Source organism: Ursus americanus, chromosome 19, assembly GCF_024610735.1.
Source record: "Ursus americanus isolate L20-20 chromosome 19, mUrsAme1.1.p, whole genome shotgun sequence".
Classification (NCBI taxonomy): Eukaryota; Metazoa; Chordata; class Mammalia; order Carnivora; family Ursidae; genus Ursus; species Ursus americanus.
In genome coordinates this window covers 52,976,384-53,000,326 of record NC_142145.1, presented here as the reverse complement: position 1 = coordinate 53,000,326, position 23,943 = coordinate 52,976,384, and positions in this window count along the sequence as shown.

Here is a 23,943-nt window from a genome sequence, read left to right as displayed (position 1 = left end):
ACACAAGTATAATAGGTTTATTTTTTTATTTTCCAGTGACTTTGGGAAACATAAATGGAAACCGCTTCCTAGTCCCTTCAAAGATTTAAATTCCAAAGACTTTAGGAAATATTTTTGAAAGTTTCCAGTTTGGTTTTGGTTGAGGATTGCTGATAACCTGCTGAAATCACATTTAATTGAAACAGAAATACCAAATGGAATTTCTTCTGGATGCTGTCCTATCTTGCCAAAATTTTAATGAGTTTTACATGTAAAACCTTGAGAGTGGACATAGTAATAGTAATTTCAGCCACAGTCATATTTTTTGTGGAAGAGTTACCAATTCAGTGAATTGTGAGAAATGTCCCATATGCAGTGAGACAAATACACGAATCGATAAAAGAAGCAGAAATAAAACAAAAACCTAATACCATGGGGCACCTAGGTGGCTCAGTCATTAAGCATCTGCCTTTGACTCAGAGCGTGATCCTGGCGTTATGGGATCGAGCCCCACATCAGGCTCCTCCACTGGGAGCCTGCTTCTTCCTCTCCCACTCCCCCTACTCGTGTTCCCTCTCTCTCTCTGGCTGTCTCTCTCTCTCTGTCAAATAAATAAACAGAATCTTTAAAAAAAAAAAAAAACTAATACCAGGATGTTTTGGCAATTTCCCTCCCGTGTGTATTATTTCGATAATAAAATACCCACAAAATCAACTTCTGCAAATGTTCGAACACGGCAAATGTGGGACTAAGGATAGACTGGACGTGCCCTTTACACTTCTTACCTTTAGCAGCAAAGGTAATTTTCAGAAAGCAGAGTTGCTGTAAGAGAAACATCTGTTTCTCTATTTATAAAGCAATCGAAAAAATAATAAAATTCAGTGGACATTATTCAAAAAATAACCTTTCCTTAAGAAAACATTTCAGTGTACCAATTTTATTTCATTACTACAGGGTCATTTCAACTGCAGAATATTAGAACTCATTTCCCATTATCACCGCTAATCGGAATGCAGAGTCCCACATGCTGATGATTTTGACAAATTCATGTTGCTGGTAAAATGAAAGTTATATTTGTTTGCAACCAAATCATAGGTGATCACTGCCTTCATTACTGGAGAGCTGAAATTTCACTGATTGCCAAAACTCTGAAACTCAAAAGCTGGATTTCCTCTGTTACCTAGGATTCGAATCAGCAGTGGGATGTTTTATATTGATTTGTAACACATCAGTATCACTGAATGCAGTCGGGAGCATGGAGCAAGGTTAATTGGATTGATAACATGGCAATATACAAATGGCTGAATATTTTAGCATCACATTTACTGGAAATGCAAAAGCGTTCCTCGTTGCCTACCTCTTTCCTAATTGGAAGATATCCTGTGAGTTTTACTGTTTAACCTTGTGGGTCTGACCTCTTCCCTCAAGTGTTTAACTAGTCACCTTGGCACTGACCAGAGATTAATTCAGGTGGAGTAACAAGCAGCCATTCTCATTTTGTTTTACGAGGAGATAGGAGAGAGAGAGGATACTCCGTAGTGCAGCACTGTTTAATTTGGGTTTTTTTCATCGCTTTTCAAAAGCTCTTTTCTTTTACTGCCGGGGAAAAGGAAAGGTTTATTTCTAGGCCTGACAGAGAAACTCGTGTGCGATGGGGAATGCATGCTTCAGGGGCCCGCGGGGCATGGCTGCCACCTGAAAACAGGCAGCCTGCTACCCCCGGGCATCTGCTTAACCAGTTGATGGTTTCAAAGCATGCATAAAGCACCCACCAGGGATAGCTTGCAGTGAAAGCCGGGTCCTGAAGCCCATAGCTGCATCCGAGGCTCCCAGCCCACCGTGGCACTCGCCAGCAGAGCCCCTTCATCCACAGCCGTGGAAACTGACCAGCACCCATGGAAACTCACCAGGCATGACCACAAGTGCAGGGGCCAGACAAGTGTGTGCCCTGACTGGCCAGGCATTGAGTCAACGTAGATGGAGGGGCTTTTAGGTTCCAATTCTGAAGATGCAAACATGAACAAGCCCCAGCTCCTCCCTTCCGGGAGCTTGAAGTTTGGAATCGCTCAGACCAGGAGTTCAGAGGACACAGCTCTGCTTCTCACCGAGGCCACGGCAGGATACTGTTCTGATGCGCGTGGTGTCCTGGAAAGAGAGATCGAGTGGGGACAGATAAAGAAACAAATAAAAAAGGAGCCTAAGGAGCCTGCGGTGGAGGAAGGCAACAGCGGAGCTCCCACATCCTCCCCAGGGCTGGATCTGAAGGATGACACAGGCCAGCACAGTGCCTTCCAAGCCAGGAGCTTCAAAGGTTTGATAAATAGACTGTTACCACTGTCATCATGTGGCATCATGTCTGTCCCGAGCCACAGAGCAACTGATGTTTATCAAATCCTGACTGTGCGCTGCGGTGATATTACCTCATTTAATCATCAGAACAATTTTCCCAGTTGGTACTATAAACCCATTTTACAGGCTAGAAATAGACCGGTAACTTGCCTAAAGTCTCATACCTGCGAAATGTGGGAATCAGCATGTGACCTCAACCGCAAACATTTATTTTTGCCTCTGAGCCAGACTGCCTTCCTGAGAGAACACAGTAGGTTCCCGGCAAGCACGGAGTATTTCTGCTTCACTTTCTGAGCGATGGGATGGCCCCCTCTAGTCCTGACCCTGAATCCAGTGGATCTACCCGTCTAGGGTTTTCCCAAGCCACTCATGGCTGGGCCAATGTTGGTGTTCTGTAGTTGGCTCTTTTCTCGGCCACACAGGGGGTGTGCTTGGCCTGCTGGGCCATCTGCTCCTTCTGCTTCTGCCAACCTAGAATTTCTCTCTTCCACTGGCCACCCTGGCAGTTCCTATTCCTCCATTCCCTTTGTCTTTAATTCCAATGGCCTTTTTCATTCCATACCTTTCCAGAAGGCTGCCGGGTCCATTTCAAATAGTCTACTTACTTGCCTTCTAAAGACGAACCTTATCGGTCCAATGATTTAAGTCCACTGAGATGTGACATTTTGGAATCAATAGACCTACAAATTATGTCTCTGCTACTTACCAGCTGAATGACCTTGGCTAAGTGGCTTTACCTCTCTGAGCCTCAATTTTCTCATCTACAGAATGGACATTATAATGGTAAACTCATAGGGTGGTTGCAAAGACTAAGTAAACTTGTTTTTGCAAAAAACACAGAGCACTATTTTCTATCAAGGCCACCACATTTCACAATGCCAAGCTAGGATGGGAACGGTGTCTCTTGGTGTAATGCAGTTGCACAGTGCACAACCTGTACAACAGTATCTAACAGCCCTGCCCGGGCATAAGTGTTGTTATTCTTTCCTTTCCTTCTTACTAGTTGCTGCTTTGGGAAACAAATTGTAATAGGCCCTTAAACTCTCCCTTGTGGGATCAGGAGAGCAGCTCGAGTCTACAGCATATAAAGTAAAATATCTGCCTTGTCCTCCTAATCCATTTAGATGTTTAAGAAAAACTTTCATACAGAAAAGCAAGTGGTGGTAACTGACTTTTGGTCTGTCTCCTGCCCATAATGTGAAATGGTTGAGGGCACTGAGTCATTCAACCACTCCTCTAGCCCAAGGCGAATGTGCAGACCCTCTTCACAAAGGCAGGGACACAGCAGCTCCTCGGTGGTCTGCTCTCAGCCCGTCTGGCAGACTAGCCTTTAACTCACTGCATTACTTCTACATACAGCAGTTTCACCAGTAAGGTCTTTCATATGGAATAGATATTTGCACAGTAAATGCATATTCCCCAGCAAGTCTCTCTGGGTTCACTGTAATGCCAGAGAATGTTCTCTCTGGGAGTGGCAAGGTCTCGGTAAAAGGGAGATCATTTGAGCCATTCTCTACCGCAAAGCCTTTACATTTCCGACTTAACGTGATTATTTCCCTAGCCCATTGTCTGCTAATAAATATCCTTCTGAGCTCTTGACCTGGACATGATGTCGAAATTACTGTCCCTTCTTACCTTTCTCTTCATAACCAAGCTCCTTAGATGCGTGATCTAGACCTACTCCCTCTGTTGTATCTGCTTTCTGTCTTAGCCTTTATAATCTGGCTTCTATTTTAAGAGCCTCTCCTGTCTTATTAAGGCCCTTTCTTCCCCTTTTCTTGGCATCTCTCCAGACTCCCCATTTTTTTTTTTTTTTTTTGCTTTGAGGTCACCAGTGACTTTGCTCATCAAATGCTGGCCTTACCAGGCTCCACAGAAATGATGCAGTGGAGAAAGTCTTCCCACAGGGTTGTCAGAACAACTGGAAATCAATCTAGGAGAAAAAAAAAAAAAGAAACATTAACTCCTACTTAATGATTGTCACTTTTTTTTTTAGGATTTATTTATTTATCTGAGAGAGAGAGAGCATGTGCACCAGTGGAGGGGGGTGGAGGCAGAAGGAGAGGGAGAGAGAGAGTCCTCAAGCAGACTCCCCACCGATCACGGAGCCCTTATGGGGCTCCAACCCACGAGCCTGAAATCATGACCTGAGCTAAAATCAAGAGTCGACTGCTTATCCAACTGAGCCACCCAGGTGCCCCATGATTATACCTTTTATACCTCAAATTAATTAAGACCTAGACATCAAACCCAAATCTACAAGACTGTAGAAGAAAACAAAGGAGTCTTTGTGGCCTCGAGACAAGCAGAGATTTCTTAGACAGGACCTGAAAAGTATAAATTATAGAAGAAAAACATGATAAATCAGAATTGATCAAAATTCAAAGCTTCTGCTCAATAAGAAAGAATCATGAAGAAAATGAATTGGCAGGCCATAGACTGTCAAGTTAATATTCCTCTTAGAAATTTTTGACAAAGGACTTGTATGCAGAATGTATAAAGAACTCATAACAACTTCATAGTAAGATGGAAAAACATCAATAAAAATGGCCAAAAAAAAAAGCGCCCTTGGGCGGAGAAATGACCAGCAAGCACATGAAAAAGCATTCACTTCCTCCTCACCAGGGGAATGAAAACTGAGAAACTGACACTACTAGAGTATTGGCCAGAACCCTCACACATGGGTGTGGTGGCTGAGGTGTAAAATGGTATGACCGGTTTGGAAAACTCTCTGGCAGTTTCTTATAACACGAAAAATATACCTATATTATACCCAGCGATGTTGCTTCTAGATATTGCCCAAGAGAAATAAAATCATACACCAAAAGAGAGAGAGAGAGAGAGACTTGTATAAGAATGCTCACAGCGTCACAGTGGCTTTCCTAATCATAGCCGAAACCGGGGGAACAGAAGTGAGCATGAAAAGTAGAGTACATTTTATTTTATTTTTTAATAATATTTTTTATTATATTATGTTAGTCACCATACAGTACATCCCTAGTTTTTGATGTAAAGTTCCATGATTAGTTACTTGCGTGTAACACCCAGTGCACCATGCAATACGTGCCCTCCTTACTACCCATCACCAGCCTATCCCAATCCCCTACCCCCCTCCCCTCTGAAGCCCTCAGTTTGTTTCTCAGAGTCCATAGTCTCTCATGGTTCATTCCCCCTTCTGATTACCCCCCCTTTCTTCTTCCCTTTCTTCTCCTACCGATCTTCCTACTTCTTATGTTCCATAAATGAATGAAACCATAAGATAATTGTCTTTCTCTGCTTGACTTATTTCATTTAGCATAATCTCCTCCAGTCCCATCCATGTTGCTGCAAATTTTGGGTAATCGTTCTTTCTGATGGCTGAGTAATATTCCATTGTATGTATGGACCACATCTTCTTAATCCAGTCATCTGTGAAGGGCATCTCGGCTCCTTCCACGATTTAGCTATTGTGGACAATGCTGCTATGAACATTGGGGTGCATATGGCCCTTCTCCTCACTATGTCTGTATCTTTGGGGTAAATACCCAGTAGTGCAATTGCTGGGTCATAGGGTAGCTCTATTTTTAACTTTTTGAGGGACCTCCACACTGTTTTCCAGAGTGGCTGTACCAACCTGCATTCCCACCAACAATGTAGGAGGGATCCCCTTTCTCCACATCCTCTCCAGCAATTGTTGTTTCTTGCCTTGTCAATTTTTGCCATTCTAACTGGCATAAGATGGTATCTCAGTGTGGTTTTGATTTGAATTTCCCTGATGGCTAATGATGTTGAACATTTTTTCATGTGTCTGTTAGCCATTTGTATGTCTTCTTTAGAAAAGTGTCTGTTCATATCTTCTGCCCATTTTTTGATTTGTTTATTTGTTTCTTGTGTATTGAGTTTGAGAAGTTCTTTGTAGATCTTGGATACCAGTCTTCTATCTGTAGTGTCATTTGCAAATATCTTCTCCCATTTCGTGGGCTGCCTCTTAGTTTTTCTGACTGTTTCCTTGGCTGTGCAGAAGCTTTAGAGTACCTTTTAAAAGCACAGTAGAGCAGTACGACGGATCCCGGTGAGACAAAAAAGGAACAATCAAAATAACAACATGTTTGCGCTCAAAAACCTGCCGTGGGAAAGAAGGCAAACGTCAAAGATGTCAAATACTCTTTTTTTGTTTGTTTAAAGATTGAATTTATTTATTTGTCAGAGAGAGACCATGAGCCTACAAGCAGGGAATGTGGCAGGCAGAGGGAGAAGCAGTCTCCCCACTGAGCAGGGAGCCCGATGCGGGACTCGATCCCAGGACCCTGGGATCATGACCTGAGCTGAAGGCAGATGCTTAACCGACTGAACCCCCCAGGTTTCCCAAAGACATCAAATGTTCTATGTGATTGCATTTATGTGAAGTTCAAGAACAGGCAAAAGTGAGTTTACAGGGATAGAAACCGGGGACAGCAGTGTGCTCTGAGAAGGGGGAGGGGCAGAAAGTCAGGGACACCAGGCAGCTTTCCTGGGGAGGGGAATGTTCTATATCCTGATAGGAATGTGATATCCATGCATGTATGCCTTTGTCAAAACTCATTGAACTCGTACACTTAAAATCTATGAATTCTCTGAAAATTGTCATTCAGTGAAAACAAACTTTCTCAAAAACAAACCTTTCCCTTCTCAGACTTTCTGCTATTATCTTGTATCTCTTCAAACTCTAACTCTCTTCTTGTTTCCACCCCCTCATTCTGTGTGCTGCCAAAGGGTCTGTGCTTACTCCCCCCATCCTTCCCCTTCGCATTCTCCCATTCGTTCATTCACTCCAAGCACACCCACTGTCAAGACACAATACAACTAAATTCCGAGATTCAAGGCTCATTTCCCAGCAAGGCTGGAGAACATTCCCTCTGCCGCCTAAGAGAATATGCCCTCCGTGATTCACATGCCACCAACCCTCCCTTCCCTTCCGTCCCCCACTTCATATCTCCCTCTGAAACCAAGCAAAACCAAACTGTTTACCTGGAAATCTCATAAGATCCATAAATATCAGAGCCAGCTTGGCACGTGGTGCCCCCCGAAGCCCGAGTCACGATGTCTTCCTTGCTTCCCGGAAATAGGCTCCTTCGGTTTACATCCTGTCGCCTTCAGAGGTTGAATGCACTGGAGAGTGACCCTAGCTAACTCTGGTGTCCCAGTGGCATCTAAGCACATGACTGATGTTCAGTGAATATTGATAAGTGATAATAACCATGTGCTTGAGTACGGGAGCCCAGCCCCAGGCACGATGCGACCAGAGAAACAGAGCAACGAATTCTGAAGCTTTTTATGGTCATTAATTTAGATTAAAAAGCTAGCAAACTACACAAGAAAACTGAAGTGATCTTTTAGAGTCAGGCCTGGCAATGCCCAAGATGATTTAATTTTGCTGGGTTCTCTTTGTTTTATTTCCTTTGTGTTTGGAAAAGAACCCTAACTCACACAGCCACAAAGGGAAGTCATCAGAAACAGCAACTGAAAACCCTACAAACTGCTATTTTCTTAGCTGGGTTTTACTACTCAGCTGAATACTCAGAAATAAACGACAGGGCAAAGGCTTGTGGGGAATAAGACAAGGGGTCTGGCTAAAACATTTCTGAAAAGAATTATCCAAACCAAGTAATTTTCTTGCTTCCAGCTTTTTGTACCAAAGATATTGAATGATTCGTTCCATTTTCTAGGAATGATTTTGTCTGATTTCCTGAAGCTGGAAATCTATGACTTTGGAGTAAGGTTATAAGTAGATGTCATTACTGCTCTTACTACTATGACTAAAGAAATGCCTAAAGCCTGGGTATCTTCTAACAGTACACGTTGTGTTTGGTGGAATTGAAATCACTGAGCCACTGGGCAGGTGTTTCTCCAGGCAAACCGATGCAAATCCTTGGGGTGGGTAAATTATCCTGTGAGTTTAAAGCTGGAAGAAACTGCTTTTAATGGGAGAGGTGGGAGAGGAGGGATAGAGATCCGGGAAGGTCTCTTGGAGAAGTGCTTTCGAATTGGACCTGGAGAGTAATTAAATCTGGTTATACGGATATTGAAGACACATGCCTTGCATAGACAGGCAACCGCGTTAAACCTTTGAAAAATGTTTCATTGTCCTACATTCTTGTAAATGACCTGCCCCCACGTTCTTCTCTGCTGTTTCTTCTCTCGCCACTTTCTCCTTGTCCACTAAGCTGGACTCACTCCAGCCTTCCCTTCCGTTTCTTGACATGAGATTTGTCCCCATGTCTCTGGAATGCTCTTCTCCTAGGTATTTATGACGCTTCTCCTCTTCCCTTGATCATTCCAGCTTCCTTCACTAACCCAGCCAACCCGCTCGCACACTCCATCTCATCGCCACATGGAGTGGTCTTGACGGCGCACTTCACTAATTAGCACGATCTTCATTATCGTACAGCACAATTGCCTGTCGGCTCCGTGAGGACCACATGTTCTCTGTCTTCATTTCTGTATCTGCGACACCTGGAATAATGTCTGCAGTAGACCAAGCGCTCGAGCGCTCATTACAGGAATGAATGGACGGCTGGAGAAAGATGCTCTTGTTCCCTGAAACTCCTTGAAAAATGCGTGGCATGAAGGAGGATTGAGCGAATCGCATCGCTTACAGTTTAGTCTAGATGGAAAAAACGCGTGTGCGCTCAGGTTGCAAAGTAAGGTTGAAGCCGGATTTTGACAGGCCTTAGGTGCAGGTCAGTGAGCTTGCAAGCGAGGTCTAACTGACAGAGGGAGTGTGGCACCCAAAACATGAATGCTACCCCCAGACAGCAGTCGAGGCAAAGTCCACACCAGTGGGGAGCCAATGCGTGCTTTTGGCCTCAGTGGGGACATGAGCAGAGCCCTGTTTGAGGAAGGTTAAGGCAGGGCTAGTGTGGAGAATGGATCTGAGGGAGGGGTAGGAAGAGGCCGTGAGAGTGGGGGTAATCAGCATAACAGTGGTGACTGCGGTGTCACTCACGGTTATACATATTCACTGCACCCCCTTACCTGTGCTCACAGAAGGCTCCTGGGACAGGTCACAGAATCCCCATTCTACTGAAAAGAAACTTGAGGCATGAAGAGTCGCTATGTCACTTCTTCAAGGTCACAGAGCTCAAAAGAGCAAACTGGGAGAAATCTGAGGGAGTATTATCTGAAGACAAGGAGGGTAGACGTTAGTGCTCCCACCAAATATTCTTGGCTGCCATTATTCCAGTCATTCTCCAGTTGGGCTTGGCCATGAGATGTGCTCAGGCCAGTGGAATGAGAGTGGAAGTGCTAAGGGTCACTTTTGGTTGGAGGTTGTGAGAACCGGTGTCCAATTCACCTGAGGTCTCCTTCCTTCTCCCGCAGAGACTAGTGCCATGACTGTTCTGGAGCCTGGTCCTGGAGGATCTCATGTGGGGCACAGCCCGCAGCCCAGCCGTGATGGCCACATGCCGTAGGTTGCTTTGAACCCCTGAGATCTGTGTAATCCAGCCTACTCTGGATTCCTTATCCAAGGAGAGTCCCCTCAGAGTTCAGCAGGACAGGAACAGAATATCAGCAATTTCCCTGGAAGGACACCTCTACAGAAGTTTAATTGAATCGTGCTGAAGATGGGGCCACATCTTCAAATTTCGGCTCCTTTCCACAGCACCCTTGGGCATAGAAGGTTGACTTAATCTCCCCCCTCGGACATTAGAACATTCCTCAGTATCATCAACATTGGTTCATGCAGGTACTTATTTTATTTTTTCCCCTTCATCCTGATCCCCAAACATATTTACCCTTAAATCTGCATGTGTCCCTGTAAAATGTTTTTGTGAGTGTGTGTTTTTAACTTACACGATTGGTATTGTGCTATAATTCTCGTTCTGTCTCCTAAATTGTCTTAGAATTATTTTCTTCCTGTGCCATTCTCTGTGTATGGCTCTAGGCGTGTTTGGTTTGTTCCTTCTCCAAGCTTCAAAGTATTCCACGGTAGGGGGTCCATCACCTGTCACCTGTCCTCAACCACTCATCCTTCCCACACAATGCCAAAATGAAATCCAACACAGATTTCCTTATGAAATCAGCAAGAATGGCTCTGGGATATGGGGGCAAGTGTCAGATCACTTGGTCATAAGTCTGGGCACACTTAATTCCATTAAATACTACCAAACTGCCATACATTTGAAAAAGCCTGTATAAATTTATACTGCTACCAGCAGTGCCAAGGGTCCTGGTGTCCCACGTGGTGTTCAGTGTTTGTTTTCATCCACATCTGTAAAATGGTCTGGCCTCATCCCTTGCCTGTCATGTCCTCGGGGTCTGGCCCATGAGGAGCCTGAGAGCCAGCTCTGTGTGGTGCCCCGAAGTCACCGCATGGGGACAAGGCCTCCGCAAGCCAGCTCTGTGGGACTGGCGGGCTCAGCCCAGTAAGCGTCGTTGCACTCCTGCACTGGTCACCTGGGGTTAGAGACCCTGGGCCTTCTGTCCCTGTAGTCCCCGCACCTGGTCTGGCACACGGCAGGTACTCAAGGAATTTTTGCAGCTTTGTTGAATTTGCTGCGAGAGCATCAGTAACTTACTGTTTCAGGACTCCACTAAATTATTCAGTTGGTCTGAAAGCCAGGATAAAACTTCCCAAGATGCCTGAGTCCCTGGGTGAATCCTCTTCGCCAGGAAGTATAATGAGCCATGGATTTTAGTTATTCCAAGGGTACCGCCCGGCCAGTTGCTCTCTGCATCATGCACGTGCCCTGAGCCTGGATTCGCAAGATTATGTTTGTTTTTACTGTATGAGATTCACCTATTTCCCGTTTCCTCCCTTCAGCCCTCGCTCCTCAAGGGATCTGAACGAAAATACCTCCTTTGCTTTACAAACGAGAAATGAGCGAATTTCGTGTTTCCCATTACAAAACAAACAGCCATAGCAAACACCACAAAGCCAGTCCCTTAGGGACAGAACATCAGACTCGGGGCTCCCTGAGGAAGGGCCATCACTAGCATTGGCAAGCAGCCCAGCTCTGTCCCCTCCTCGGTGGCAAAGGGGAGCTTTGGCGATGGCTCACCGCAGGTAAATGTGAGGACGCATGCTCCCCCGTCTTAAAAATAATTAGTGCCAATGCCAGGTAAATAATTCTGGAAGGCTAATTGGTGCCGCATTTGGCCTCTTCCCAAACCTCCCCCCACGTGAGGCCTGCAGTCCCTGGTTTCTGTGCTCGGATCTGCTCCGCCCCCACCCGGCCTCAGCCTTCTCTTCCGTATTTGTCAGTGTCACCAGAATGAGGCATTTGAAATAAACAACAATAAGCACACAACCGGCAAGCCTGGGAGCCCAGCAAAAGCTTGATTAAGAGAAATGTTTGGGCCACAGCGTAGTTTGATCAATTTTCTGTTCTAGGTAACTGAGAGTTAAGTAAGAAATGCTTTTCGATCCCTGTGACTGAAAACATGTCAAAAATGAACTGGTCCATTCTCCCGCCCTTGCAAGCACAGAGGAGTGAGCACGGTGGAATCCTTCTTTGAGGACAGGAAGTTCAGCCGTAATTCTCGGCTATCGGTCCTGAATGCCGATTATAAGATTACTCGTGTAGATTTAGAAGGTATAGAAGCTGGACGTAGACAAATCCTGATACTTGTAGGAGCTGAGATTTAGAAATAAGTCTTTGCCTTTCCTTTTTCTAATTTGCCATTGAGGGTAAAAAAGAGGTCTGGTTAATGGAAAGTCCTGATTAGTTGGAACAAGGACAATCGAAATTTTTGTTTTTTGTGATTCATTTTCTGATTAAACTAATACTGTTTTTCAGGTTCTTGAGTCCATGGACCTGTCCTTCTGTGGATGAGAGCACCACATAAAAATCATAAATGGTGTCAGAGAGTATGTAGTATAATTTTTATCGAACATTATTTCATATGATACATGAGGGGAAATTGTGACTTTTTAAACACTCGTGTTTTTTTAAGCAAATAACCTTAATGTATCTTCCTGTGTTATAAAAACTTCCGTATTGGAAAGACAGCATAGTATAATGAGCTGAGTTCTTGCTTTGAAGTCAGACATAATCTGAGTGAAATTTTAGCTCTGCCCCTGCTGTGTGACCATGAAAAGATTATTTAACCTCTCTGAGCCTGAACTTTCTCCTCTGAGAAAGAGAGATTAAAAATCCTTCCCTTATAGGAAGAACCAGGCTGGAGATTAAATGAGAGGATATGTGAAAGTGTCTGGTGCCTAGTGGTTGATGAAGAAAGTCAGATCTGCCCCCATGATTTAAAAACAAATTGGGGCACCTGGGTGGCTCAGTCACTTAAGCAGCTGACTCTTGATTTTGGCTCAGGTCATAATCTCAGGATGGTGAGATCAAGCCCCATGTTGGGCTCAGCACTGTGCATGGAGCCTGCTTGGGATTCTCCCTCTCCCTTTGCCCCTCCCCCTGCCCCACTCGCACACTCAGGCCCTCTGTCTCTAAATAACAAACAAACAAACAACCCAAATTGTATCATATATTGTCTTGACCAAAACCAAATAATCTAGAAAACCAAATATATCCCGGAAGGGTACCATTGCCTGGCCTGGTCATACCTGCTGTGGAATTTATTAATGATGGTTCATTTTATGTGTCACATTGACTGGGCCAACAGATAGCCAGGTATCCGGTTCGACGTTATTTCTGGGTGTGTCTGCGAGGGTGTTTCTGGACGACATGAGCATTTGAGTCTGTGGACTCAGCAGAGCCGATGGCCTCCCCAGTGCGGCTGGGCACCGTGCGATCCCTGAGTACAATGAAAGGTGGAGGAAGAGAGAATTTGTCCCTTCTCTGCCTGTCTGCTGGACCTGGGACATCGGTCTTCTCCGGCCCTGGGACAGGTACTCACCCCATTGGCTCCCCTGCTTCTCAGGCCTTCAGACTCAGACAGCACCCCACCACTGGCTTTTGGGGCTCCGCCTTGTGCACAGCTGGTTGTGGGTACAGATTACCAGCTTCCATAGTCTCCTGAGCTGGTTCCTCATGTTGAATCTTTATATATCTCTCCTATCGCTTCTGTTTCTCTGGGGAAGCCTGCCTAACGCACCGTTTCGGGGAAGTGGCGTCGACTTACCGACCGGAATTAGAACCACTGATTGGGGAAAATCTGAGCCTTCGTACCCCACGTGTTCATGACTCTCATCCTGGTCCTTGTAAGGATTGTGGAAGCCGACCTCTCCGGAAGTGCCCATGGGAGCATTTTCAAGGTATTTTTACATAAAGTCGTCTCACTTTTCCTTGCACTTTTTCTTTTGCTTTCTTTTTCTTTTTCTTTTTCTTTCTTTCTTTTTTTTTTTTTTTTTTTTTTTTTGCCATTCCCACAGTGGTAAAACAAAATTTCAGTGTGATATTAGAAACCAAAGTCTGTGTTCACACAGGTTGAAAAGAAAGAAGCCATGTAAATTATCACTTTTTTTGCAGGTTTTTGAGACAGGTTGCCTCATTCGATGTCTGACTACAGAGAGAAATGAGGCCAAGCTGCTTTATAAATAGGTTTTAAATCTGTGGCCTCATACGAGTCCTCATGTCTCAGTCCCTGCTCTGGACCAGCAAGTTTGAGAGGAAGGTAAAGGCGCTTCCGGAGGCCCTTGGCCGCCCCACCCCAGAGCTAAGAGTGCAGACTGAATCCTGGTGAAGCATGACTAGCTGTGAGAATGTAAGCAGTTTTAACTTTCTTCCTCTGTAAATGGAAAATTAAAAAACCTCCTCGGTAGGGTTGATGTGACGTTTAAAGTAAAAATATTTGATAGGCATATAGGAGGCTCTTCATAAGTGGCAAGTATTTTCTTCAGGCACAGGGAGTAAACATAGGAAACAGACCCTGGATTTATCTTTAAAATGGCTGGACTTGGGACATCTGGGTGACTCAGTCTGTTAAGTGTCTGCCTTTGGCTCAGGTCATGATCCCAGGGTTCTGGGATCAAGTCCCACATCAGGCTCCTTGCTCAGCAGGGACAAATAAATAAATAAAATCTTTAAAAAAATAAAAATTAAAAAAATAAGGATGTGGCGTGACTGGAACTGTTGTATATGGCTGATGGGATGTCAAATGGTGTAACTGCTTGGGAAGACTATTTGGAAGTTTCTGTAAAGCTAATCACATACATACCATATGACCCAGAAATACCACTCCTAGAAATGAATGTCTATGTCCCCAAAAAAGGACCTGTACAAGAATGTTTAACATCAGCTTTATTCATAATAGACAAAAATTAAAAGACAGACCAAATGTCCATCCGCTGGTGAACGGATAAACAACAGATAGTATGTCCACACAATGGAATAGTACTCAGCCATAAAAAGGAAGAAAATACTGATCCATGCGACAAGATGAGTTCATCTGAAAAACATTATACAAAACACAGGAAACCAAACACAAGAGAATATATACTATGCAATCCCAAAAAACTTTAGTAATAGATGGCCAAGGGTGGAGTGGTGGTATTGACAGGAAAGGAGCCTGACAGAACTGTCTGAGGTGATGGACATCCCCTAAATCTTTGGCTGATGGCTGTACAGGTGGGTACAAAATCATTAAGCTATGCCATTAAGATATGTGTATTTCGTATTTGTAAATTATACCTTAAAAATAGACTGAAGATCTCCCTTGGCAATTAATACCTTGAACAAACCCTCAAGCCATCAACACAGCAATCTGCAGGGGTTGGAGAAGCCTAAACACGCCCCACCGTCCCTCCATCACCCCTCGGTGGACGCGTGCATAGGCGTTTCATGCCTCTCTGATAGGAGGTATCCTCAGCCGCTCAGCAGATATTGGTCATATTTCTGCCACATGATGAGATATGGGAAGAATACAATAGCATCTCTTCCTTCTGAAATCTATATGTGGTTACCGTAAGTCTCTCATTTGGGGTTGGGACAGGGATTGGAAAATATTTATTTGTAGGAGCATATTTTGGTCCAGTAGACCTTTTTCGTAAGTGCATGAAGACTTCCTCTTGTATCATTCAGGGGCCAGGAGCCTGACACCCCCAGAGGAGGCTCTGCGTTATAAGGCAGTCCAGTTCTAGCCCCGATCTGCTGCCGAGGGCCAGAAAGTCCTCACACCCTGAACCCCCAAACTGCGACTTGGACAGATTTTTTCCAGCACATCATTTCACTCTTTCATCTGTCTTCAGAGTGAAAATGTGTTTATGAATTACTTACTTTTGTGGAACCTATTAAATTAGAAGCCTCGTTTCTTAATAACAAGTGGATTAAAACGTGAGTAATTTCATGGTCTGCAAAGACAGTGAAATGTTTGTTTAATTCAGGAAGGTGTGCTATTTGTGTTCACGAAGCAAAAGCATATTTGTTATGAATAAGGCATTGCAATCTGCTGGCAGGATGGTGGCCATGGAGAGGGTGCTGGGGTCCCTGGCCACCCACCACGAGGCCACCTAACACTGCCCACACGCTCTGGGGCTCGGGCAGAAGCCGGGGCTGGCCTAGAAGAGCTGGGGAATCTCTACAGGGCACGTCCTGTAGGATCGGAATCACCCAGCAGTGAATTTCACACAACCCCGGGCGAACACTTTCCAACCTTTCTCGGACAGTCATGCCTAGTAATTACATCTGCTGCCTCCGAGTGCCTCCGGTGAGCCGGGAATTGCTGGCCACTTCGCGAGCCGGATCTCGGGGACTCCTGACAACAGCGCTGTGTAACGCAGCTCGTTGCTTCAGGAGCAAACACGTAGAAAGTCCCAGGCATTCATCTGATCCTTGCAACAATTCCACAAAGAGAAAACAATTATTGTCTCCACTTTACTGAGATGTGATGCTTAAGAGGCTACACCACATGTCTGAAGGTCATGCGTCCCATAAACCACAGAAGCCAGACGAAAATTTTGTTCAGTCCAACAACAGCGTCTGAGCTCCAAACCCACTCCCCCCCCCCACAACTCAGACCGGGTTTGCACCAGGGTGGGCAACAGGGAAAAGGAGAACACTGTAGTGTGGAAAGATCAGTGCCCTTGCCATGGGGAGGGCTGGAGCTAGAAGGATCAGCCGCAGAGACTGGGCATGAAGGATAAAAAGAAAGTAACTCAACCAGCCCAGTAGCCGTGTGTGTGCACGTGTGTGTGCCTGAGTGTGTCTGCGTGTGCATGCATTTGTGGGGGTGGCAGTGACCGCGGAGGTGGTGATGCACCTGGGGCTGGGGGGGCGTGTTGGGAGGGCTCCACGGTTTCTGTCCTAATTTTGGAAACAGGTATCCTGTTTCCATGGTGGCCAATCTCTAATGGAAGAGTCTGGAGCCAAAGGCAGGTGGCTTTCTTTCCCAGAGAATTCAAGTGTTTGGGCACAAAAACAAAACCTGACCCAACATCTCAAGATCACACAGGAAAGTTTTTAACATGACAATGTAATTTAAATGTTTCCTGTTCTCAGCCTGCAATTATTGAAAATTTCTGTGTGTATAATTTATCTCCCCAAATGGAATAGAAGTTACTAGAAGGTCTGTGTGGTGATGCCTGTTAGTGCCCTGGCCAGGGCCCTCCTCTTCCAAACACCCCTGACCAACGCTTGCGGCCCCAATTCTTGGCCTCCAGGTGGCTGTCCTCTAACCCAGAGCCTGCCCTGCTTGGGTCACAAGTGCAGCAGGAAAGCCCCCACCCACTGGCTGACAAAGTCCCCCCTCCCCGACCAGGACAGCTTGGAGGCATGTTCTGCGCTGTCTGCCATGAGCCCCCGCAGTAGGATTTTGCCGCAGGAGGCACCAGGTGGTCACTAGTATACCCTCCATTCTCTCCCTTCCCTTCCCTTCCCTTTCTCACCCCACCTTCCCCTCCCAAATAAACCCCCTGCCCCCTGCTTCACCTCTCTTTTCAGCTCCTGAGAGAAGACACGCATTTAAATCTTCCGGGCTCAGCATTCAGATCAGTGATTCCCCAGTGCGGGCGCCAGGCCAGCAGCATCGCCTTCACCTGGGAATTTGTTGCAAATGCAAATTCTCAGGCCCCGCCCCAGACCTGCTGAATCAGAAACGGATTGAGGGCTAGCCTAGAATTTTGTGATTTGACAAGCCTCTCAGATGGTGCTTTTGTTTCTTTGCTTCCAGCTTTCTTGAGATATAATTAACATATAATATTGTGTAAGTTTCAGGTGTACAGCATCATGATTTGATACATGTGTATGTTGCAAAATGATTACCACAATAGGTTAGTTAACACATCCATCACCTCACATAGAAAAATTGTGTGTGTGTGCGTGTGTGTGTGTATGCGCGCGCGCGCGTGTGTGCGTGATGGGAACTTCTAAGATCTACGCTCTCAGCAACTTTCAAATATACAAAGCTGTTATGAAATGCATCACCATGCTGTCCATGACATTCCCAGGGCTTATTCGTCTTGTAACTGGATGTCTGTACCTTCTAATCACCTTTCCCCCACCTCCCCACCTCTGGCGACCACCAATCTGTTCTCTGTATTTAGGAATTTAGTTTTTTTTAGATCCTACATATAGGTGAGATCACACAGTGTTTGTCTTTCTCTATCTGACTTATGTCACTTGGCATAATGCCCTCCAGGTTCATCCATGTTGTCACAATGACAGAATTTCTTTCCTTTTTATGGCTGAATAATGTTCCATTCTATATAAAAACCACAACTTCTTTATGCATTTATCTGTCCATGGGAAACACTGATGTTTCCATGTCTTTTTTTTTTAAAGGTTTTATTTATTTATGTGACGGAGAGACAGCCAGTGAGAGAGGGAACACAAGCAGGGGGAGTGGGAGAGGAAGAAGCAGGCTCATAGCAGAGGAGCCCGATGTGGGACTCGATCCCGGAACGCCAGGATCACGCCCTGAGCCGAAGGCAGACGCTTAACGACTGCACTACCCAGGCGCCCCTGATATTTCCATGTCTTGGCCACTGTGAGTAGTGCTGGAATGAGCACGAGGGTGCAGATATCTCTTTGAGATTGTGATTTTGTTTCCTTTGAATATATTTCCAGAAGTGGGATGCCCTGTGGCTGAGGGAGCCTAGGTGCTGAGTCTGAGATGCATTACGGATGCTCCCGAGGGTCCCTCTGCCTGGTTCGCACTCCCCTACAGCCCCTGCTTGTCATCCATCACACTAGGAAGAGGAGGTCAGAGCAAATGGTCAGGGTGGGGTTCAGAGAGGATGGGGAGAGCCGAACAAAGAGCTCAGAAATAACGGAGATGTTTAGGGAAGAGGTGGCGTAGATGAGGCCCTGGGGATGTCAGTAGGCAGCAAAGCCATGAGCACCGGGATTCAATTGCATGCTTCACTCTCACACAAGCAGCGGGCTCCTCTGCGAGTGCTGTCCTAAAAGGGAACAATCAGTGGGATCCACCCTGGGAGTTTTCTCAATTGTGCTCTCATCCCACAGTGCCACAAAGTTAGACCGTCTTGCTGAATGGAACTTGCCCACCATGTTCGTGTGATATCGGGCAAGTCATCTTTCTCTTTGGACCTCAGAGTTGGGCCAGCAGTTCTCACCATATTCTTGCAGATCTGTGATTCTTTACTTCCAAATTCTCTGCCACAGAGCCTTCTTTATAAGGTAACAGGACAGCAGAACTCCCTGTGTGGCCCAAGGCAAGTTTAGGAATCGGTCGTTGGCTGTGGTTCCATCCCTCTCTATCACACCGCTCTGCTCTTTAGTCCACACTGGCCTTGGACGAAGATCCGAGTGCCATCACCCTGGGATGACCTCCCCAATCCTGGGTCTCATGTGTCCTGTAGCCATCAGGAATTATTAGCGACACAATCTGCCTGGAGCCACTCAACCAAACATCACTCCTTCTGGGACCAGAAGATCAATGATGAGCAGACCCTTGCCCGGAGCTAATGGGCTGATGGGAGAGGGCATTTTGCCTGTGGCTTTCTGACCACAGAGTCTCACATCTGTGAGCTTGTCCATCAGTCATGCTAATGGAAAGCCATACGTTGGGTAAGGGCTGCAAAATACATGGGGTGGAAAGCCTCACACCTCGCCCCCTTCTGAACAAAGCCAGCATGACTGGGTACCATGTATGTGTGGCTTCTAAGAGAGGCTGGTGCCTACCAGCTGCAGGAAGGCAGTCCCAGGCTGTTAAAAATGGAAGCACATTGTTCACTTGGTTTTTGTCAAGATTCCAGGGAGGGCCACCAAAATCTTCAGAGGTTACCTCTCTGTGTTTTTCCCTGGCCTTTCTTACCAGAAAACACATGGTCCAAACCCTCTGATTTTCGGGAGGAAGCAGCTTGGGACTGCTCTGTGTTAACCTGAGTGCTGGTCTACTTTGGCGTGTCAAGGGCTGCCTGAGACACTTGAGCCATTTGTAATCCCTTTCCCTTCAGAGCTGATCCAGAGTGGTGCTCTGGAAGCCTGTATTTCTATTTCAAATTGCAACCTTTGTCACACCAACTGTCACCAACTCTTATTACCTTTTTCTTTGAAACTGTTCTAAATTCTGACGTTCTTTGCTCAAACGCTTTGTTTCACCCAGTGTCTGTAGCTATGAATGTGTCTTTCAGACAAGACACTTAGAAAACAATCAACATACAGCTGCTGGGGCCACAAGCAGTGGAAATAGCAGCACACACAAAGGAGGGACATGCCATCCAATCGGTCTTAAAGACCAGCGAAGCAGGGGGTTCGGTTCGTGGAACAGAACATTATGTACTATTGAGTCATTGTATTAGTTCATTCATCCTGTTTCAGAAATTTCTCATGACACACTGTACATTCATTCATTCTAGCAGTATTCTCTAATTTCAGTAAAGAGGGCAGGCCATTGAGTCTGCCTGGCCAAGTTCAAATGCTACCCCATCACCTGGGACATACTTACTCTTTCTGTGATTCCATTGCTTCGTTAGAAATTATAAGTTCCAATTTGTTGTATTTAGAACAGAATAGAAATGGAATTCCAAAGTAATGGGGGAAATTATGGCAAAGAAAAGTGGTGCCAGGATAATTGATTAACTAAATAAGATTTTTTTTGATGTGTTAAATGTTAAGAAAGAAAGAATAAGAAAGAAGATTAATTCAAGAAAATATATTTGGAAAATATATTTAGATCTTAACTATAAAGGAAACATTTGATAGTTGTGATGATGTCAAAAACTAACTTTATCAAGACACAAAATTAAAAAGCAAATAATTAGCAGGAAAAAAATAACCTTTTCAAAATAAAAGTATAACAAATGCTTTTTATCCTTATAGAAAGAGCTCTTCAAATCAGTAAGAAAGCAATGAAAACCCTAATAGAAAATGGACAAAAGACATGAACAAGAAATTCACAATATAAGTGGCTCAAATGAAAATTAAATCTGTGGGGACACCCGAGTGGCTCAGTCAGTTAAGTGTTTGCCTTCAGTTCAGGTCATGATCCCGGAGTCCTGGGATCAAGCCCCACATCGACTCCCTGCTCAGCGAGGAGTATGCTTCTCCCTCTCCCCTTGCTCCTTTCCCCTGCTCATGCTTTCTCTCTCTCTCTGTCGAATAAATAAATAAAATCTAAAAAAATAAAAGAAAAAAGAAAATTAAATCTGTGATAAATATTCCATTGCAACAAGAATTAGAAACATGCAAATTAAAAATAAAAATGAGATGTCCTTTTGTATCTATTTAATTTACAATCTTTACAAAGAACAATAATAACCTGTGTTAGCAGAGGTTTGGGAAAACAGGCATTCTCATGCATGACTGAAAGGAGCATACATTTAGTAAAGAAAAACTTCAATTTTAGTACAATTTCAACAAATATTTATTAAGCACACATGACGATGTGTCAAGCTCAGGGTCAGACTTGGGGACATAAGCCAGTAAGGCCATGGAGGATCCTGAACTTCTTGTAGACTTTCAATCTAGTTTCAGATCAGAGGAAGGGAGAAAAAGTATATACAGAGAATAATTAGAAGGTACCTAAGATGCACTAGGACTGATGACATAAGAATATTCAAATTTCACAAACTTGATCGCCCCTGCCTGTATAGCTGCAGAACTTCAGGGGAAATATCCTACCCACGTTCACCACCCCACTCGCCCTCGACATCGGGCTTCCCTCAGCTTTTTGGAGGGGAATTCCCAGGAGATTTCTTACATCTTCAGAAAGAAAAAATTGTCAGTGTCCTTCCATTCCTATCTCCTTGTTGTCCTCTTCTTCCTCTCGATCAGCTGAGCAGCTGCTCCACCATTGCCGTGGCTAAGGGGCCTCTATGACAAGCACTCTGCACGGCCTGAGGCATTCTCTCTGACACCCTCGAAGCCATAAAACCAGTTCCAAGGAAGGCTCTTCTCTATTCAGGCCCTCCTTTCCCGGAGGAGCCATGCTCTGTTCCATAAAGAAATACAGACCCTCAGATTTCTGTATTCACAAAGCATCTGATGCCGGTTTTCTTCTCAGGATCGCTCCTAGAACAATTACAGGAGATAGAGGGGAAGTATGGACTCCAAGAAACTTAAAAAGCAAGCAAAGCTCTGTGGCAACTAAAGGTAGTTTTGAACAGATGTAAATGGGGGTCAGGTGACCGAAGGTAGTAGTGAGACACCCCGGAAAAGGAAGAATTAGGTTCTACTCTCACTTCCTCTTTGAGATGTCCTGAGACAATCCTCACCTACTCCTTCTCCAGTAAGTCAGCAGCAACAGTCCAGGACACTGGTATCAACAGGGCACTATCAGGAGTGACTAGTTGATAAAAAAGAGAAAATGGGAAAAAGACAATACCCATTACAACCCACAGCTAGAATTTCAGACAATAGTAACTTGATAAGAGAGAGGGCTGGAGGAATGAGGGGAACCAGACAGATGTGAGAATGTGCCCAAATACTGACTAGTCAGTGGGAGAATGAAAATATTGAATTTGTTTTTAAACAATAAGAGTAAATAATTGCGAACAATTTTAGGTTTAAGGACACGTACGGAGAAAAACAGAATGTTTAGCTTTTAAAACATCAGAAGGAAACTCAATCCAAAGGAAAACAGGAAAGGAGAAAACAAGAACAAAATAGAGAAAACAAAAAAGAGGACATGAAATACAGTGGCAGGAACAATTTCTAATATTGTAGTCATCAACAAATATACATGGGGTGAGCACACATATTAAAGGGCAGATGTTCTCAGGTAGGATTTAACAGCCACTCGGGTGTCCCCACGGATTTAATTTTCATTTGAGCCACTTATATTGTGAATTTCTTGTTCATGTCTTTTGTCCATTTTCTATTAGGGTTTTCATTGCTTTCTTACTGATTTGAAGAGCTCTTTCTATAAGAATAGAAAGGATAGTAAATTATCTGCAAGAGAACGCTTAAAGCAAAGAAGGCACAGAAAAATGATGGGAAAAGTTGAAACAGATAAATATAAAGTAGAAGAAATCTTGCTCTTCGACAATAGAGATTATAAATCAAAGACATCAAAAAGGACAAAGGGGTGTCTGGTAAGAGGGACAGTGGAATAGGGAGATGACACTCATAGCCACACACATACCTAGGCGTAGCCTCCCACTGTATCGAGCAACACTGACAGAACATCAGAAAGAAATAGAGAAAACCACAGTTACCATTTTCAATGGAGACAAAGATTATTTCGAAAGACATTGGCCAAAAAATTTTCTAAACTGTAAAAACATCAAGCCACAAATTCAAGAATAAACATAGTATGGAGGTTCCTCAAATATTTAAAAATAGAATTAAGACATGATCCAGTAATTCCACTTCTGGGTATTTACCCCAAGAAGACCAAAACAATAATATGAAAAGATACATGCACTCATATGTTTATTGCCGCATTATTCACAATAGCTAAGACATGGAGGTGTGCATTGATAGATGTGGTGTAAATACAATGGAATATTACTCAGCCATAAAAAGGAATGAAATCTGGCCATTTGCAGCAACATGGGTGGACCTAAAGGGTAGAATGCTAAGGGCAACAAGCCAGACAGAGAAAGACAAACGCCGTATGATTTCCCTTGTATGTGGAATTTAAGAAACAAAACACATAACCAAACAAAGGAAAAAGAGGTAAACAGAAAAACAGACTCTTAAATACAGAGAACAATCTGGTGGTCCCCAGAGGGGAGGTGGGTGGGGGGATGGGTGAAATAGATAAAAGGGATTAAGACTACACTTCCCGTGATAAGCACCGAGAAATGTATAGAATAGTTGAATCATTATATTGTACACCTGAAACTAATGTAACCTTTACGTTAATTATACATCAATTTTAAAAAAAAAAGAAAATGTTCTGTGTCATTGGTCATCAGGAAAATGAAAAAAACCATAGTTGGACACAACTACACACTGACAGAATGGCTAATTATATTTTTTTAAATGTCAAAACTTAATGTGTTGAGGTTATAAAACAGCTGAAACTCTCATTAATTTTTGGTGGGGAAATAAATTATACAACCGCTTTGGGGAAAGTTCTGGCAGTTTTTAAAAAAAACATAAAACTAAGCATACGATGACATCCCAGCCATTCCTTGTCTAGAGAAATGAAAACATGTGTTCACTGAAAGACCTAGACAAGAATGTTCATAGCGGCTTTATTCATAAAAGCCCCAAACTGAAAACGGCCCAAGTGTCCATTAACAAGAGAATGGAAAAGCAAACACAAAAAACCTGGTAAATTCATACAACAGAATAAAACTCTATGAGAAAAAGTAATGAACGTGCAGGAGTACTTGCAACA